This window comes from Grammomys surdaster, unplaced genomic scaffold (genome assembly GCF_004785775.1).
Source record: "Grammomys surdaster isolate TR1022 unplaced genomic scaffold, NIH_TR_1.0 226, whole genome shotgun sequence".
Classification (NCBI taxonomy): domain Eukaryota; kingdom Metazoa; phylum Chordata; class Mammalia; order Rodentia; family Muridae; genus Grammomys; species Grammomys surdaster.
In genome coordinates, this window is record NW_021604671.1 from 764,297 (window position 1) to 784,179 (window position 19,883).

Consider the following 19,883-nt stretch of genomic DNA (forward strand, 5'->3'; position numbering starts at 1 on the left):
CCTATTGTGAGCAAGGCAAAGTTTGTCTTTGTGTCCTGTCTAGCCAGCTGGCAAGTGCTACTATCTTTCTCTCCCACCAGGTGCCAGGGCCTCAGCCAGATACTCTATGCTTTCCTGTGTTACAGGCCCATGCTCGGGACCTCCCTTATTCTCCCATGAAAGTTCCATGTGATTTCACAAATGTTTCCTTCATATCTAGTAAGCAAAGCCTTGTCCTAAACAGGAGGGGTGTGGTGGACAGCACTGTATGACAAGCCATCAACTCACTCACAGAGATGGTGGACCAGTGAGGTATGCAAACACACACAAAGGCAAGGCAGATTCCTTATGACATAACTGCAAACAGACCACCAAGAAGCTAGGAGAAAGGAAGATTCAAGCCACACACAAAAATCAGACCCTAAAGAAGAGGTGTATGATGGTAAATATTGTCCACTTGACAGAACACAAGATAACATATAAGATATACCTCTGAGAACCTTTGAGCTGGGGGCTGGGGGTTCTAGGTTGGATTGAGGTTGGGAGACCCACGCTAAATATGGATAACATCATTCCATTGACTGGGGTTCTGATCTGAATAAAAATAAAATGAACAGAACAACAATATTCGTTTCTGTGTGTTTTCTGACTCAGAACTTGATATAATCAGGTCCCGCCTGCCATGACTTCTTACCATGAGGTACTTCCTTCTTGAACTGTGAGCTAAAATAAACCTTTTTTTTTTCCAGATATTCGGTCATGACAAGGAGCATAACCAGCTAGAAAGTTGGTACTGAGAAATAGAATCATTTCTGTGAATAATGTAATTCAGAGAATTTTGGAACTTGACTGTAGCAAGAATGTGTAATAGTTTGGAACTTCAAGGCTTATAAAAGTCCCAGAGAGCAGTGAAAAGGGAAAGGATAGCTAATACTAAGGATGTTTGAGAGAGAACTATATGGAAACCCATTATTTCATGAGATAGTTTTTTATATGTATACACACACACACGCACACATACACACACCAGTGGATGGTACAAGTATGACTTCAATCGACTTATATTCTTAAATGCTTAGTGATCAGGACGTAGCACTATTGTATGTCCTTGTTGAGGTACATGTGGCTTTGTTGTAGAAAGCATGTCACTGGGGGTGGGTTTTGGGGCTTTAAATGTACAACTTAGGCCTGGTGTCTCTCTTTTTTCCTGTTGCCTGTCAATTCAGGTGCAGAACTCTTTGAGCTACCTCTTTAGGACCATGTCTACTTGCATGCTGCTATGCTTCCTGCTATAAACATAATGGACTAAATCTCTAAACTGAAAGCCAGCCCCAATTAAATTCTTTTCTTTATAAGACTGTCTATTCATAGCAACTGAAATCTTACTAATATAGAATTGGTACCAGGTACTGGGGTAGTGCTGTGATAAGTCAAACAATGCTTTTATTTGAAGGAACACAGAAAATTTTAAGTCTTTGGATTAGAAAATCAATTGGATACTTCATGCAGGGCTTGATGTGACATATGAGGGTCATGGAAGGTAGTAGTAGTAGTGAGGGTGATTTGAACTGTGGGGGTTCAGCTCAAGAAATTTCAAATAAGAATAATATTAGTATGTGATTACTGTATTAGATGTTATTAGAATATTAGATGTCATTACTGTGATATTTTGCCTAAGAATATGGTTGCTTCTTCTCTTGTTCCCCAAATCTTCCAGAGGGTAAATTGAAGAGTTTTGGATTAGGAGCTTTGGCAGAGGAGGTTTCCAGACAGTCTAGTATTGACTGTCTTGCTTTGTTATTCATGGTTATGCTTATGCAGATTGATAATGAAAAAGACCAAGTAAGAATACAAAAATGTACAGATTGAGGAGATAAGGAACACCAGGAAGTAGAATGGAGCTAAAGCTTGTGTTGAAGGAGATAAACAGGTTAGAAGAAAGATTCATACTAAATGGAAGACAGGGAGTGGTGCCCTCAGGACAAAACTTCAGCTATGCTTCCAACTTGTGAAAATAAAGAAAAGCTTAGGGACAAGCTTTGTGACAAATGTCTTTAATTTCAGCACTTGGGAGGCAGAAGCATGCAGATTTCTGAGTTCAAGAACACTCTGGTCTACAGAAAGAATTCCAGAACAGCCAAGCTTTAGCAGTAAAGGAAATCACCAACAACATAAAGCTGGTGGAAATGTATTTAAATGAGGGGACCACAGTCCCACCCAAGCAAGCAGAAGAACTTGGCAACTCTGACCACATGGTTCTGGCTTTAGAGTTAAGGATACAAGAAAGGGATTAAGGAATCTCACTCTGTGGCTAAGAAAAGCAACTGGAGCCAGCCATATAGCACGGATGTCCCTGCAGGGAGGCCCAGAGAGGCCATTGTGTAAAGCTGTGAAGGTAAAGCCTGGATTGCCTTAGAGACTCCAAGATGTTCAAGATGCCATAAAGGTATCCCAATACATGCCAACAAAAGCTGCAGACTGGGTGTGGAACTAGTCTCAGAGAGAACTGTGCTGAAAAGAATTAGAGATCTGAAGGGTATGTCCTTATATCCTTATTGGGGTAGGTGTAGCCTTGTTGGAAGAAGTGTGTTACTGGAGATGGACTTTTAAATCCTCAGGCCCAGGAAAGCACGGTGGTAAATACCTTTAATCTCAGCACTCAGGAGACATGCAGAGTTCAAAGTCAGTCTACAGAGCAAGATCCAGGACAGCCAAGTAAATCATCAAAAACAGAAAAACTGGTGAAGATATAATACAACAAGGGGGCCATATTTCAGTCTCAGCAAGCAATAGAACTTGCTTAAAACTAGGCAGCTTTGACCATGTAGCTCTGGCTTTAGAGTCAAGAATAGAAGGAATTATTGGGACAATTGTTGTTGGTTAGCTAGAGCTACGAAATTAGCTGTGATTAAGAAGAGACTTGCAGGTAGATCTATTTCCAATTTTCTGAGGAACCTCCAGATTGATTTCAAGAGTGGTTGTACAAGCTTGCAATCCCACCAGCAACAGAAGAGTGTTCCTCTTTCTCCACATTCTCACCAACATGTGCTGTCACCTGAGTTTTTGATCTTAGCCATTCTGCTAAGTGTAAGGTGGAATTTCAGGGTTGTTTTGATTTGCATTTCCCTGATGACTAAGGACTTTGAACATTTCTTTAAGTGTTTTTCCGACATTCAAGATTACTCTGTTGTGAATTCTTTGTTTGGTTCTATATCCCAATTTTTAATTGGGTTGTTTGGGTTTTTGGGGGTTACCTTCTTGAGTTCTTTATGTATTTTGGATATTAGCTCTCTATTGGATGTGGAGTTAGTGAAGATTTTTTCCTAATCTGTAGGTTGCCGATTTGTCTTACCTTTTGCCTTCCAGACTTTTTTCGTTTCCTGAGGTCCCATTTATCAAGTCTTGATCTTAGAGCCTGAACTACTGGAGTTCTGTTTTGGAGATTTCCTCCTGTGCCAATGAGTTCAAGGCTTTTCCCCACTTTCTCTTCTATTAGATTCAGTCTATCTGGTTTTATGTTGATGTTTTTGATCTACTTGGACTTGAGCTTTGTGCAAGGTGACAAATATAGATCTATTTTCATTTTCTACAGGTTGACTGCAAGTTAGACCAGCACCATTTATTGAAGATTCTTTTTGCAATTGTATATTTTTGGCTTATTTGTCAAAGATCAAGTATCCATAAGTTTTGTGTGTTTTCTCTGGATCTTCAATTCTATTCCATTGATCAACCTATCTGTCTCTGTACCAGTACCACGCAATTTTATCACTATTGCTCTATAGTACAGCATGAGATCAGGGATAGTGAAGACCCAGCTATACCACTCTTGGGCATATACCCCAAAGATGCCCCATCATGCCACAAGGGCACATGTTCCACTATGTTCATAATGGCCTTATTTGTGATAGCCAGAAGCTGGAAATAACCCAGATGCCCCACAGTGGTAGAATGGATACAGAAAATGTGGTTCATTTACACAATGGAATACTATTTAGCTATTAAGAATGAGGATACCATGAGTTTTGCAGGCAAATGTATGGAACTAGAAAATATCATCCTGAGTGAGGTAACTCCGACCCAAAATGACATGAATGTACTCACTAATAAGTGGATATTAGCTAAAATAGTACAGAATACTCAGGATAAAATCCACAGAACTCAAGAAGGTTAACAAGTGGATGGGCCCAAGTGAGGATGCCTCAATCCCACTTGGGAGGGAAAAGAAAGCAATCACAGGGGTCAGAGGGAGGGAGGGGCCTGAGTGGGGGGAGGGGAAAAGGGAAACATGATAATGTATTTGGGGGAACAGGAGCAAAGCCCTGAGGGCCAGCAGAGTAAATGGAAACAGGTAGCCTTGGGAGGTAAGAGGTTGGGGGGGCACTCTCTAGAATATATCAGAGACCTGAGAGGTGAGAGATGCTCAGGACTCAAAAAAAGGGGGGGGGGGAATTCCCAACAGTGGGGATAGGGAACTTGTAGATTCTATCTCCAGTAGAAAGCCAGGGGGCATCAAGTGGAGGGATGGAGTTGCCATCACACAGTCACAAACTCTGACCAAGAATTCTCCCTGTCTAAAAGAACTGGAAAAACAAAAATGGAAAAGAGATTGAGGTAAAGGAGGTTCAGTGACTGACCCAAATTGGCATCCATCTCAAGGGAAGGCTCTAAGGCCTGACACTATTACTGATGCCATGCTGTGCTTATAGACAGGAGCCTAGCATGGCTGCTCTCCGAGAGGCCCAACAAGCAGCTGAACAAGACAGAACCAGATACACCCAACCAATGGACAGAAGCCGGAGAACTCTGTGGTTGAATTAGGGAAAAGCTGGAAGAAGTTATGGAGGAGGGTGACCCCATAGCAAGACCAGCAGTCTTAACTAACCTGGACCCTGGAGATCTCTCAGACACTGAGCCACCAACCAGGCAGCATACACTAGTATTCCGAGGATCCTGACATATATACACCAGAGGACTGCCTAGTCTGGCCTCAGTGAGAGAAGATGCACCTAACCTTCAAGATACTTGAGGCCCCAGGGAGTGGGGAGGCCTGGTGGGTTGGGGGTGTGGTAAGGACATCTCTTAGAGATAGGGGAGGAGGAATGGGATGAGGAACTGTCAGAAGATGGACTGGGAGGGGGATAAGGACTGGACTATAAAAAAGATTAAAGATAATAATAGAGGAGGAGGAGGAGGAGGAGGAGGAGGAGGAGGAAGAGGAGGAGGAGAGGGAGGAGGACGAGGACGAGGACAAGGACAAGGAAGACGAGGAGACCTGTGTCACTGAGGTGAAATCGTCTGGGAAGTGTTTTCTGAGAACATAAAGAAGCTGTGTTCCAGAGATAGACATTATGCTGGCAGCCAAACTTGGTAGTATGTAAGAGTCACCCAGGTTGACTGTTTTTGAAGCCATGAAGGTATCTGGAGAATGACTGGGGCTGGGCACTTGAGGGTCCAAGAAAGGCCATTAGTAAAGGTACAGCCTCAGTGGCAGTTGAAGGCCTAGAACTGAAGGTGTCATGCAAAGAAGTTGAGGATTGGCACCATGAGGAAAGCCCAAGAAAGACTATTGGTGAAAGAATACCAGTAGAAAACCCCAGTACCATAGGATGACTAGCAAGAACAACAGCAGCAGAGGAGTGGAGCCAGCCAGAGCCTAGATGATGAGCTGTGTGTGCTATAGTCAGCAGAGCCTGAAGTGACCAAAGCTCTTTGGAGGAGTCCAGAAGATCATGAGTGAATCCTAGACATTGTACAGTTGGAATTTGATTTGATTTGATTGTGTCTGTGCCTTGATTTTTTTCCCCTTTGAAGTAAGAAAGTATATTACTGGAGCTCACAGTTGAAAGACTTATAATTATAAAAGACTTTGAGTTTTAAGATACTGGCTATTTTAAAGGAAATAAAATTTTAATTTGTTTGAATCTGTAAAGACTGTGGGATTTTAAAGTTACAGATCTTGGGGATGAATAAGAAAGGAAAAATTATGGTTTAACAGTCATATGTTTGTGTCTCAATAGAGAGGAAGGAGCCTCAGTTGAGGAAATTCTTCCATGAGATCCACCTATAAGGCATCTACTCAATTAGTCATCACGGGGAAGAGCCCACCCCATAGTGGTGGGACCATCCCTCTGCCTGCAGTCCTGAGTTCTATAAGTCAGCAGGCTGAGCAAGTTACGGGAAGCAAGCAGCACTCCTCCATGGCCTCTGCATCATCTCCTGCCTCCAGGTTCCAGCTTTGCTTGAGTTCCTGTTCTGACTTCCTTCTGTGATGAACATCAATATAGAAACAGAAGCCAAATTAACCCTTTCCTCCCTTACTTGCCTTATGATCACAGTGTTTCACCACAGTACCAGAAACCCTGCCTAAGATAGTAAGTATTCACTTGCATGTGGATATTAGTTATTAGGTCTTTGATAAGAAGGCTACAATCTGAATAACCACAGAGACAAGATATAGAGTAAGGAACTGAGAGGAGGGGACAAAAGTGTCTCCCTAGGAATGGAATATAGAATAGATAATTTGGATTGATGTGGGACTGGAACAGGAAAATCAAGTGGTTAATGGGAGGAGATAAGGGAGCAAATATGGAGAAGAACAGATAAAATTAGGGCTATTTCATGTTTTATTGGAAATCCAGTAAGGTAGAAGCTTCTTAAATGTATATATATATGAAAGGTTGGGGTATTGTTGTTTTTTGTCTATTATAAGTCTTTTGCTTATGGTTTCCAGTTTCGTGGTTTTATGGATTTCTGTGTGTGGGAATGTGCATATTCCTGCATCTATATGTGTTTCTTGCATTTTTTTTCTTTGTATCCTTTTTTCTGTACATTTGTGTTATCATGTTCAGGTCCATTTATTTTTATTTTATAATAACAACAACTAGTAGTAGTAGTAAATGTCTGCTTTCTAATGAAAGCAAGAAAGGGCGTGGTTTTGGGTAGACTAGGAGGTAGGTAGGATTTAGGTGGAATTGCAGGAGAGGAAAATCATAATCAGAATATGTTGTATGGGGTTCCTTCTGGTCTGGGCCCGAGCACTGAGCAGATCCTGGGTGGCAGCTCTGCACCCAATCTCCCAAAACCCAGAGGAAGTGGGCCTCCCAGGAGCTCTAACCTGGGCAGTATTTTAGGTAAGGAGGCAGCAACACCCACCCCAAACAAGGAGTAACTGGGACCCACTGGAACCCAGGAATTCACTCTTGGCCCAGAGCACTGGTTGCTTCCTGTCTGCACCCAAACACTGAGCAGATAGATCTTGGGCCCCAGCTCTAACCCCAGCAGTAACACCCACCCCACACAATTCTGAAACAACCAAGATAATAAGAAAGACAGGCTCCAGTCAGAGACAGGGCAGGTAGCACTACGGAGATCCAGATGGTGAAAAGTAAGCACAAGAACATAAGCATCAGCAACCCAGGGTACTTGGCATCATTAGAACCTAGTCCTGAACGCCCCATATCACCAGGAAAGCAAGAGCCAGACCTAAAATCACTTCTAATGATGATGATAGAAGACTTTAAGAAGGACATAAATAACACTCTCAAAGAATTTGAGGAGAACACAGGTAAACAGATAGAAGCCCTTAAAGAGGAAACACAAAAATCCCTTAAAGAATTACAAGAAAACACAACCAAGCAGGTGAAGGAATTGAACAAAACCATCCAGGACATAAAAATGGAAGTAGAAACAATAAAGAAATCACAAAGGGAGACTATCCAGGAGGTAGAAAACCTAGGAAAAAAATCAGGAGTCATAGATGCAAGCATCACCAACAGAATACAAGAGATAGAAGAAAGAATCTCAGGTACAGAAGATACCATAGAAAATATTGACACAACTGTCAAAGAAAGCACAAAATGCAAAAAGTTCTTAACACAAAACATCTAGGAAATCCAGGACACAATGAGAAGACCAAACCTAAGGATAATAGGTATAGATGAGAGTAAAGATTCCCAACTTAAAGGACCAATAATTATCTTCAACAAAATAATAGAAGAAAACTTCCCTAACCTAAAGAACGAGATGCCCATAAACATACAAGAAGCCTACAGAACGTCAAATAGACTAGACTAGAAAAGAAATACCTCCAGTCACATAATAATCAAAGCATCAAATGCACAAAACAAAGAAAGAATATTAAATGCAGTAAGGGAAAAAGGCCAAGTAACATATAAAGGCAGACCTATCAGAATTACACAGGACTTCTCACCAGATACTATAAAAGCCAGAAGATCCTGAACAGATGTCATACAGACCCTAAGAGAACACAAATGCCAGCCCAGGCTACTATACCCAACAAAACTCTCAATTACCATAGATGAAGACACCAAGATATTCCCTGACAAAATCAAATTTACACAATATCTTTCCACAAACACAGCATTACAAAGGATAATAGCGGGAAAGCTCCAATACAAGGAGGGAAATTATACCCTAGAAAGGGTAAGAAAGTACTCCTCTTCCAACAAATACAAAAGAAGATAGCCACACAAAGATAATTCCACCTCTAATAACAAAAATGACAGGAAACAACAATCACTATTCCTTAATATCACTTAACATCAATGGACTCAATTCCTCAATAAAAAGGCATAGGCTAACAGACTGGATACATAAACAGGACCCAGCATCTTGCTGCATACAGGAAACCCACCTCAATGACAAAGACAGACACCACCTTGGAGTAAAAGGCTGGAGAACAATTTTTCAAGCAAATGGTCCTAAGAAACAAGCTGGAGTAGCCATTCTAAAACCTCCAGCCTGAGAACACAAAGGGAGGGACTCATGGCTCCACCTGTATAAGTAGTTGAGGGTGGCCTTGTCAGGCATCAGTGGAAGTGGAGGGCCTTGGTGCCTGAAAGTTTGGATTCCCTAGTGTTGGGGAAGTCAAGAGCAGGGAGGTTGGAATGGGAGGATGGTGGGAGCACACCCTCATAGAAACTCCCAGAATTATATGGATTAGACATGAGATAGCCAGACCACCAGAAGACTAGATTCCAGAATTCAAACAAAAAATTATCTTGATACTAAAATTTGTTTTGAGAAAAGAATATTGCAGGATTCACAGCCTTGGTATATCTATTCATCAAGCAAGCTGAGCAGACATGCTTGAACCTCTGATGTCCTGGAATTTCAGTGAAGACACAGACATCAGAGCCTTATCAATTTACTCTCTCCCCACCCTTGCCCCTCTTCTAATATCTCAATGCCTGTAATCAGCTTGAAGAAGTTAATGAAGAGTCAGTGCCCCTATTCTCTGGGCTTGGGGACTGAGGTGGTTAATATTGGGCTGTCTTTCTATGGAAAAGTAGTGGTTTTGTTGGAACAGGGAGGAATAGCTAGGATTTATTGCATAGCCATAACCTATTGGTAGAAATCTGTATAATTGTTATTAAGCTGAAGTTATAATTTCTTAAATAGTACAAAATTTACTTTGATTTCAAATTTAAAGTTTTCATTGGTACCAGTATCTTATCAATATAAAAGTGAGATTAATATTGTTACCCTCATAGGCATTGTGCCTATATAACACATTTAGGAATACAAGGCTCAGACCCAGTCCTTCTTTAACTTTTTTAACTGATTTGAGATGGTTAGCCTGTGAGTTAAGGGCCTATAGAAAATTCATGGCTCTGAGTTTATTGTTAGGGTGTTTTCTATATTTTATTTAGAAATAGCTGAGAGGAGTTAACAGATGACAGTCCAGGTTGCCTTACATGGATAGTTGGTTTTCAAAATGTCAGAAGTCCACAGATGACACTACAAACATTTCTGTATTAATGTTCATTTTGATTAGAGACCTGTCTGTTCCTGACAGCTTCCTGTCTTGGATTCTAAGAAGAAATTGAGCATCTTTGAAGTTATTCCAGGCCATTACAAGATCCCCTTCAATTACTGGAGGTCAGGCCTCTATCCCCGCCTTCACAAGATTAGAATTGCCACAGCCCTTCTATACTTAGAGAAGGGAGGAGATGTCAGGAGCAGCCCTGATTACACACTGAAGGCCTAAAATCAGCCATAGGCCTAAAATCAGCAATGGGCCTGTCATACATGTATATTAACACCAAGTCTTGGGTCTCTGTGGAAAAACATTGAAACAGATGGCTATAAGCTATTGTAAACAGGCAGCTTTTGTGGAAATTTACCAGCCCAAGTAGTCAAAGACATTGTAAATAGGTAGCCTTGGCAGATAATACCAACTTAGATAAGGACAAGTGAGTCATAGGCAGAGTCATAGCGACCTGTCCCCTGAACCTTCACCCAGCTGATACCCGGTTCTGAAAGATATCTGTATTCCCCCTGAACACCCACACTCCAGTGTCATCCCCTTACCCACATCCTGCCTTTCTGTGTTTATAACCCCTGTGTGAATGAATTACGATTTTGAGAAAAAATAAATAAATTATTTTTTTAAAAAAAGTTACTCCAGTTGTGAGACAGCCACTAGGCAAGAATTGCCTCTTTTCATCTACAGACAAATTACTGTCCAGAAAAGGTCACACTTGTGGAATAGTCATCTGATTATATCTGCCAAGATAGAGTAATCAGCCCTTAATAATTCTGCATTATTAAGTCTGTCAGATGATCCTGGGCCAGAAGGCTGAAGATTGGATGCTCCAACGTTTTGTAGTATAGGGACTGCCCAGGTGTTCAGCGGTTTCTAAAAATTGGCTAAGTTTTAAAAACTATGTTTTGTGCTTTCCATAATTTCAGTTAATTCAGTCATTCTGGATTTCTGACAGGGTTGAAGCTTTATAGTCTCATAGCCAATCCTGGCTATTTACTTTGAGAGAAAAGATTTGAGAGGACGGTTTTCAGCTGACATTCATTCTAAAGCCAAGAAAAAAAACCCAGGTTCAGAACTAAGTCTTAGTTAGGAGAAAAGACAGAGGTTCTGGTTAGTCAACAAAATGATGGACTGGGTATTAGGTCTATCTTGTACCTTACTGATACAAATTGGTATAGTTATGCTCTAATTGTATTTTGAGAGAAAAGTTTTATTTTAACAGGAAAGGTGATATGTAGGAATAGCTAAATTGAGAGGACTAAGGAGAGTAAGAGGAGGAATAAGGAGATGAGGAGAAGAGGAGCTAGGAGATGTGAGAGAGAGAGAGAGAGAGAGAGAGAGAGAGAGAGAGAGAGAGAGAGAGGCAGATGTTCACATGTCTCTGCCAGTCAAAGGTATTTGGTATATCTAGGTTGGGTATTGGGTTACACATCTGATTGTATGGGCATCTTGTTATTGAGCATTACCAAACTTATAAAGCCTTTGATTAACATTTTTTTAAAGTTACTAATAAAAAAACAAAAAAATATGTTGTTTGAAAAATATTTACTTTTAAATTTAAAAATAAAAAATAAATTGTATAAAATTCTCAAGAAAATAATAAAATTATTTTTAAGAGAGGTTGCCATAATCTTAGAAGAAATTCTGAAGTTATATTTTTGAACATTGTAAGAACTATAAAAGATTATGAGGACTTTAGAAGTCAGACTGGGTGCATTTTATATTATGAGATTACCCATGAGTCAGTCTATGTAGACAAGGGGTAGAAGAGTAACAATGATGTTAAGATATGAAGATGAAAGGGGATGACACTGTGATCGTTAGTCTTAATTCTCTACATGAAAGGATCTAGACTCACCAAGGAGGATACACCTCTGGGCACTTCTACTAAGGGATTTCTAAATTGAATTAACTGAAGTGCAAAGGCCTACCCTAAATGTGGGAAATATCATTTTCTGGGCTGGGGTGCTAGGCTGTGTAAATAGGAGAAAGCAAATATGATCACCAACATTGTGATGATTACTAATAATCTATTAATAATAATCTATTACTAGTGGAAGATCAAATGTGACAGCTGTCTCAAGCTCCTGCCACCCTAACTTTGCCACTATGATAAATTCAGCCTATGAGCCAAAACAAACACATAAGTTGATTCTTGTCACAGCAAAAAAGTAATACAAGATAGCATTTAACAATTACTTGAAGCATATAATGGGCAGTGAAGAATTCTGAATGATAGTGAAAGAAAGAAGGGCATGCAAGTGGCGCTATACTGAGAAGACAACAAGTTATGCCATTTTGAATTCTAGGTTCACCAATGATATTTTAGTTCACTTTCTGCTACTGTAAAGGAATACCACAGTCTAGATATGTTATAAACTGAAAGGCTTTGGTTCACAGTTCTGAAGGCTAGAAAATCAAGGAGTGTGGTACTGGTTTCTAGCAAAACTATCACTCAAAGTAATAAAAGACAAAAACACATAACACTGAAGGAGGAAATCAGCTGAACTCAGTTTCCCAACAAATCCACTTTCCAGATACCTATCCGGTTGCCATGATGATAAAACTAATTCATTCATGACAGTAGAACTCTATGACCAAATCACCTAATAATGGTCAAATTCTTTTCTTTAAATTCACTTTATATGCCACTTACTGCCCCCTCCCAGTCATCTCCTCCCCACAGTTCTTCCCCCTCACCACTCCCCTTCTCCTCTGAGCTGATGGTGGCTCCCCTGGGTATTGCCTCACCCTGGCACGTCATGTCTCTGTGAGGCTAGGCACATCCTCTCCCACTGAAGTCAGACAAGGCATCCCAGCTAGAAGAACATATCCCACATACAGGCAATAGTTTTTGGGATTGCCCTCATTCCAGTTGTTCAGGATCTACACATGTGTTCTTTGGTGGTTGGCAATTAAATTTTGGCTTGAGTTTTTGGAGGGATATTTGAACCACAGAAAATGACAATTAAATTTTGGAAAATTACTAAGCCTTGATTCCCTCCTTTGCAAAGCAAGAATGCATTCTACCAATACATCCTCTGAGGATTATCTATGTACCAAGATCTATACTTGGCACTGAGAATACAACTGAATTAGTATCTATTTCACACCGTTTATGTTATGATTGGAAGAAGACAAAAACTTGGCATAGTATTCTAAAAAAGGAGTACTGTGGTAGTTTGAATAGAAATGGCCCCCCATTGGGAGTGGTACTATTAGTGGATGTGGCCTTGTTGGAGTAGGTATAGCTTGGCTGGATGAGGTGTGTCACTAAGGTCTTTGAGGTCTCAGATGCTAAAGTCAGGCCATTGACTCAATTCTCTTCCTGCTGCCTTCAGATCCAGATGTAGAACTCTTAGCTGCCTTTTCAGCAACATGCCTGCCTATGTGCCACCATGCTTCCTGCCATGATGATAAAGGACTAATCACTGAACTGTAAGCCAGCCTCAATTAAATGTTTTCCTTTATAAGAGTTGCCATAGTGTCTCTTCACAGCAATAAAACAGTGACTAAGACAAGTACTATTGGTAAATATGTGTTAATATTGATGAATATAGTAATGTGACAGTTTGAATAAGATGTCTGCAATAATCTCTGGCATTTGAATTCTTGGTCCCCAGATGGACAAAGTTTAGGAGGCATGGCCTTGCTGAAGGAAGAATGTCATTGGTATAGTTTTGAGAGTTTAAGGATTTGGATGACTCCAAGTTTAGTGCTTATGGTTTGATATATGGGCCCTTGGCTATACCAGTTGCCATACTTGCCTTCTACCATGCTTCCCTGCCATGATGGCAAGGGCCTCTTATCCCTCTAGAACCATGAGCTGAAAATAAACTCTTCTCTCAACTGACTTAGTCATAGTGTTTTATCATAACCATAGAAAAGATGTCCCAACTGGTAACTCCAGTGGTAACGTAAATGATGGTGGCCAAGGGCAAGATATTGATGGAACTGAACAATTAACTCTGCTGGGAAAGAAGCATGTGGCATAGACTAGTAAGAAAGATAACTTCCAAGAACCAAGAAAAGCTAGAACTCAGTATTACAGAAAAAAAAAAACCTGATATGACATTAATGACCTTAATGGGTATTAACTATGTATTTCAAAGTTATGACCTACTTTCTGTCTACTTCCCTATGGTAACTACATGTAAATCAGTTCGATTTTTAACACTGATTCAATTGACTCATGATAGAAGAAATGTTAACAATGGATCATTCTCTTTCCTTGGAAAACATGATCAAATGCTTAGAACCATGTTACAGGCTAATGTCTCTAGTAAGATAAAGAGTAAAGTATATGTAGGGAGGCATTATCATGCAGACATAGTCTTTGACATGTTGCATCAAATACAGGATAACATCATTTTCTGCCTACTCATTTTCTCATTTTCTGTTGGTTCTATGAGAACTAGAGATGTGCTCCCCTTAAAAAAATATGAAATCACACACAAGATACTGTTAGTGTACATTTAAGGAAAAGAAAAAGTGTTCTGAAATAATTACTGAGACTCTTGGACAAAAAAACACATAAGCTCCACCCACAGGTACATATGTATTTCTCTCTTCTTACTCTAAATCACAGAGTATCAGCAACAAAACCTAAATGTACTCATCATATGTTCCTGTTCACAAATTGTCCATGACATCCATTACCTTCATCATGGTTTTCTAGAAAAATGTCACAGAGACACAAGTTTGTTCTCCCAGGGTATCTGGTCTCTTCTCTCTATACATAGGGAGCGTCTATCACAGAGACTCTCAAACCCCACAACTAACCCCTTAAAAAGGCCTGTCTATTCTATCAAGTCTTTCTTTAGTGCTATATATCCCTCCCTGGTCTACCCCACTCTAGAAGAAAAAGAAATTAATTCCTTTGGGAAATTATAACAATGGAGAGTTTACCACAGTGTCACCTGGATGGAAGAGGATGCAGGCAGTAGTAGATCTCAAAACATGGAGGGAAATGTTTTCAAAGCAGTCTAGTCCTCACTCTTCAAAAATCACTCATCCCACAAAAATGATTTAAATCTCCATTCTGTTCTTTCCAAATCCTAGCCTAGACTTGCTGCTTACTCTGAAACTTGAGAACATTCATCTGGGGTGAGTGTCATAAAATCAGAAACTGAAAGGAGCTGTGGGACATCACGCTAGCAAAGTAAGACAGACACAGATAACTACTGCTTGATTTCTGTGTGGAAACTAAAAAGAAAAAATGCTGATCTGAAACTAAAAGAGTAACTAGTGGGGGCTTAGAAGAAGACTGGGAAGAGGGAACAAAATAGAGTTAGAAAGAAAGGGCAGAAAAAGGGAGAGTGGGAAGGATTAGTTCATGATGCATGCATGCATGCATGGAAATATCAGAAGATGCCAATAACTTGTATGGCTAACATTTGCTAATAATTACAATAAAAATCAGAAACTGTATTGCTATCTCATAGTTTCATTCCTGTCACAGGGGCGCTGAGTGAGCACAGCATTTGATACACTGCAGTGTCCTCCACTCTGTGCCTATCCAAGCTTTCTCGTCCCTTCACTGGAGTAAAGACTCCTTAATAAAGTGCTTGTCACATGAATGAATGCATTACTTTTCTCACACCAGATCTTTAGGCTTGGAATAATTTGCTGGGCTTTCAAAATGAATATATTGACCACCTAAAGGAAAGAGAGACTAACAAGTGCAACAATTTAGGACACAAAAAGAGATGACCCTAAAAAGATTGTTTCTGAACCATACAGCTAGGGGACCAGACAGTGTACAGCAGGAGTCACTGGGAGGTCTCAAACTGGAAAACCTCAGATCAAGTGTTTAAATAAAGATAACACACTGTCTGTGCTGTGTCAAAGCAGGACTCAGAGTTCCTTCTGCATTCCAGAGCTACCACTGCAGTCTGATCCACACTGCTGTCCTTTAGCTGCTATTTGCTGAAGAACTATTATGTTTTAATGATTTGCTGAGCATCCACCATGCACTGAATATTGTTCTGAGTGCTTACATTGAGCAGGTAAACAAATAGGAGGAGCAATGAATCAGTCTCTCCCCCTGACCCCCCTGCTCCGCTCCCATGTTGAACAAGGTTTAGTGTTCTGGAAAATCAAAAAATTGTGAAAGACAGTGAACAGAAAGAACTGGTAGGAATTGAGATGGATGATATTTGCAAGCTTAGCTAGGTGGTACAGGAAGACATTAAGCAGAAATTTGTATTTCCTTACAGAATTGGAGCTGGAAGGAGCCACTAAGACAATAGAAAGATCCTAGAAATCTGATGGAGGAAGCTAGACTGTGACTCAAGTGTACCAGAACCAGATATGATGGCTATAAAGGCTGACCATGCAAGAGCGAAGGCAAATTATAGGAAGTAAGTTTCTACTAGCTCATGGGAAAAAAACTAAACAGGGCATGTGACATGCTCAGGATCCATATACAAGAAACCATGAGACATACAACAGGAATCTCAGTTCTACCTGGTCGCCAGACAAACCTGCCCAGGGTGAGGAGCGTGCGTCTAAACCCAGTCTAATTGTAATATTCAATCAGAAATGATATATAGGGTAAACATTTCTCTAAACCTAAAATAAAGCCCATGAAAATTCCCATAAAGTTTCTAAAAACAGAGTACTTGTAAAAGTTGAATGTATGTGAGTACACAGGATATATATAGCTATACAATGTGTAGATGTACAAAAAATAGAAACAAAAAATGATAGAGAATTTCTGACTTTTTAGAATACAAATTGTATTGTGTACATCTGATATTATATGGACGATACACATAGATAATAAAATGCTTGTTGCAGCTCATCAGTTGATCTACATCCTACAGTTACTGCTTTGTGACAAGAAAAGCTAAAATCTAAGCTATCTGTCTATATAGCTTAACAACTATATCTAATACAGCATAGCTTTACCAACTACAGCCCTCACACTATGGGTAAGATCTCTAGATGTGCCCATCTCATGTACTTGTCATTTTGCATTCTTTCATCTACATAATCCTACACATAGAGGGAGGAGGAGAAAGAGAGGGAAAATGAGATGCACATACGCACACAACATCCACTAACTTCCATGTGATTTTCCATCTCTGTGTGACTTTCTCTTTTTCTAGATTCCATATTTAAGTGAGATCATCCAAAATTTCAGTGTCTTACTATTTAAATGAGCATAATGTTATTCAGGTTTATCCATGTTATAAACAGCAGAATCTCCTTCTCTCTGAGACTGAATTACACACACACACACACACACACACACACACACACACACGTATATCAGTTTTCTTATCCATTCATCCACCAGCAGACACAGGTAGCTTCTACCTCTTAGTTATTATAAAGATACTACTGTGAATGTGGGCATGTAGATACACCTAAAAGATATATACCCAAATCCACTCTTACATGTTTGAAATTATATTATATCTACTCCAGAGAAGCATCTGTATGGGTCCTTTGCCTATTTTCAAATGTTGCTGCTATTGGGTTATAAAAGTTCTTTATAAATTGTGGGTAGTAGTCCTATGTCAAATCTGGCATTTGCAACTATATTTTTCCTATTATATAGACTGTCTCTTCTTCTGACTCTTTGGTTATGGAGAAGCTCTCTCATTTGATTTACTTCCTTTTATTTGTTTGTGTTTTATAATGTGAGTTTTGGTAGCTCCAAAATATCATTTGCAAGGCTTTTCCCTTACGTTCTCCTAGGAGCTTTATGGTTGCAGGTCTTTGCTCCATTTATACTTGACTTTTATATATGATCTAAAATAAGGGTACAGTTTCATTTTTTGCATGTAGAAATATGTTTACCACTAACATTCACTAAAGATGCTACCTGAGAGTTGGAGAGGGAGGAGTTGAGGGGCAGCTTTTCTTCAAGTTCAGGAGGTAAAAGGAACCAATGGCAACTTGAACACCAGACAGGCACAAGGTGCAGTGATGGCTCTAAATCTACTGGTGAAAAGACAATAAAATTTCTGACTCCCGAATGAGGAATAGGAGCAGGGGTTCCCTTTTCTGAACCCCCTGCTCTACTGTAACAGGCCCCCAGACCTCAGCACTGCTGATACCATGAAGGAAGCACCATTTGGGCCTTAGAATCCAACATGTAGGCAGCAATACCTGCCAAAGTAAGAGTAAAGGCCTAATCTATCAAAGTTCAGAGTCCTGGGAAAATCTCTAAATGTACTAACCCTGCTATTGGCTTCTAGTTATTCCACTTCTGGCTAATTGTTCTTGCTAGCTTGAGATGTGTGAATCCAGGATATGGATTTTGTGATTAAAAGCTCAGTCTTAAGAGATACTCAGTACTGCACTCAGGTTCCAGACACCCAGTGTCATTGCTGGCCACCTAGTAAAGTCTTTAAAACCCATGTCCAAGCAGCCTTCTCTGGTGAATACCCCACATCATTTCTGGAAGCTGTACCATGATCCTTAAAAAGCAGACTTTGAGACAATAGTGGTCTCAGTGGTCCTGGATCTGGAAAGATGCTGTAGTCTAGGAATTCTTAAAGGTTGCACAACCTAAGACACTCGAGGGCTCCAAAACTCCCTCTGATCAACTGCTAACACTTAGGGAGATTCAGAGACCTCTGCCCAAAAAGAAATAAAATCAAAAGTTGCATAGACTATCACCTATGAAAGTAAATTTAGTTAAGACACCTTCTGTTTGGAACACAGAGGATAGGCCAGCCATGGCTGTAGATCTGGTGTCTGAGATCCATGGGAGACCATCTCCAAACTCTGTGGTATGTTCAGGTATATGAATGTGTGTAGACTATGTGTCTATGTACCTCTCTGTGTGTTTCTGTCAGTTCTGCTGGTTGGGGAAACATCTAAAATAGAGGATAGAGTAAGTTGTCACAGGACCCCAGCCACTGCTGCATCTCAGACAATGTACCACTTCCTACAGGCTTAAAGACCAGGTCATACATATAGACACACGTGTGTGCACGAACACACACACAGAGTCTTTCTAGCAGCATCTGCTTACATAGAAAATTCTAGACTTTCTGTGAAGTTTTTTTGGAGTTGGTAGCCCAGTGACAGTTCCGGTCATCTGGAACATGGTACCTGGGAGACCCTAGTCATCTCTGACCAATTTCCTTGTCTTGACCAATGGCTTTCTTTGGTGTAAGATCCTTCCTGGCTTATGACCTGTGCCCCCAGACTTCTCTAATGGCCCAAAGGGCCATTCCCAGTCCTTCAAGGGTAGGCCTGGCACCAATACTACCCTGCTAATAATATCTGTAACAACTGTGCAGACTTTCCTAATATCTGTAACAGCTGTTCTCAGTCCCTTGAGGTGGGAGAATGGCCAGGTACCACCATACAAAACATGAAAACAAAAACAAGATCAGGTCTCAAAATCTCACCAATCCCTAAATTTTCCCCCAAGATTAGGCCACATAATCCCTCCAATCCCAGGCCACTCTAGAAAGCTCTGCCCCTACTTCAAGAAACCCTATATACAGCTGCTTCTTGTTTAATTCTCTTCTGCTTCTCATCTGAGCAAAGGCAGCCACCCTCTTGTGTTTTTTCCTACCCACAATTCTCCTATGTGAAGTTTGTTGTGTGGCGTGATCTTGTGGTATCCCTTGACTCCAGACTGCCAGGATACTTTCCCCTCTTAGTTATAACACGTACACATGAATCATTTTGCCTTGGTCAGGTTGCCCAGAGAAAACCAAAACCTCTGCCTGCTCAGTTCCTCTGATATGGTTTATGTTTTCTTTTCAACCAGTGATCTGCATAATAGAAAATTCAAAACCTACCATTTACTGAAAAGAATAGAATAGCTGCTCCAAGGTCAGGTGGGAAGAATCTCTGTCAGACAGTACATCCTAAGAAGAACAGATTTTCCCTTCTGTCCAACCTGACTGGAACCCTGACACTGACCAAAGAAAGGAAGCTCTGAACAATTTTTTTTTCAGGACCTATGAGGCCTGAAGGCAGCAGGCTAAAAAATATTGCTTTTGTTATGCAGTTTTACCCATATGTTAGAAAAGAAACTTCAGAAGTTAGGTTTGAGAGTATAAATACATCCTAATTTTATTAGCAATTCCTCAAATGCTTTACAATACCCATGATAAGACAGAGGGGGGGGAGAGAGGGAAGG

The 19,883-nt window shown here is 40.4% G+C and overlaps 1 protein-coding gene across 2 annotated transcripts in view; it reads right to left on the reverse strand.

Annotated features, from left to right (window-relative positions):
• St18 (ST18 C2H2C-type zinc finger transcription factor) overlaps positions 1–19,883 on the reverse strand; it is a 314,859-nt gene that overhangs the window by 284,491 nt on the left and 10,485 nt on the right. The window lies entirely within an intron of this gene.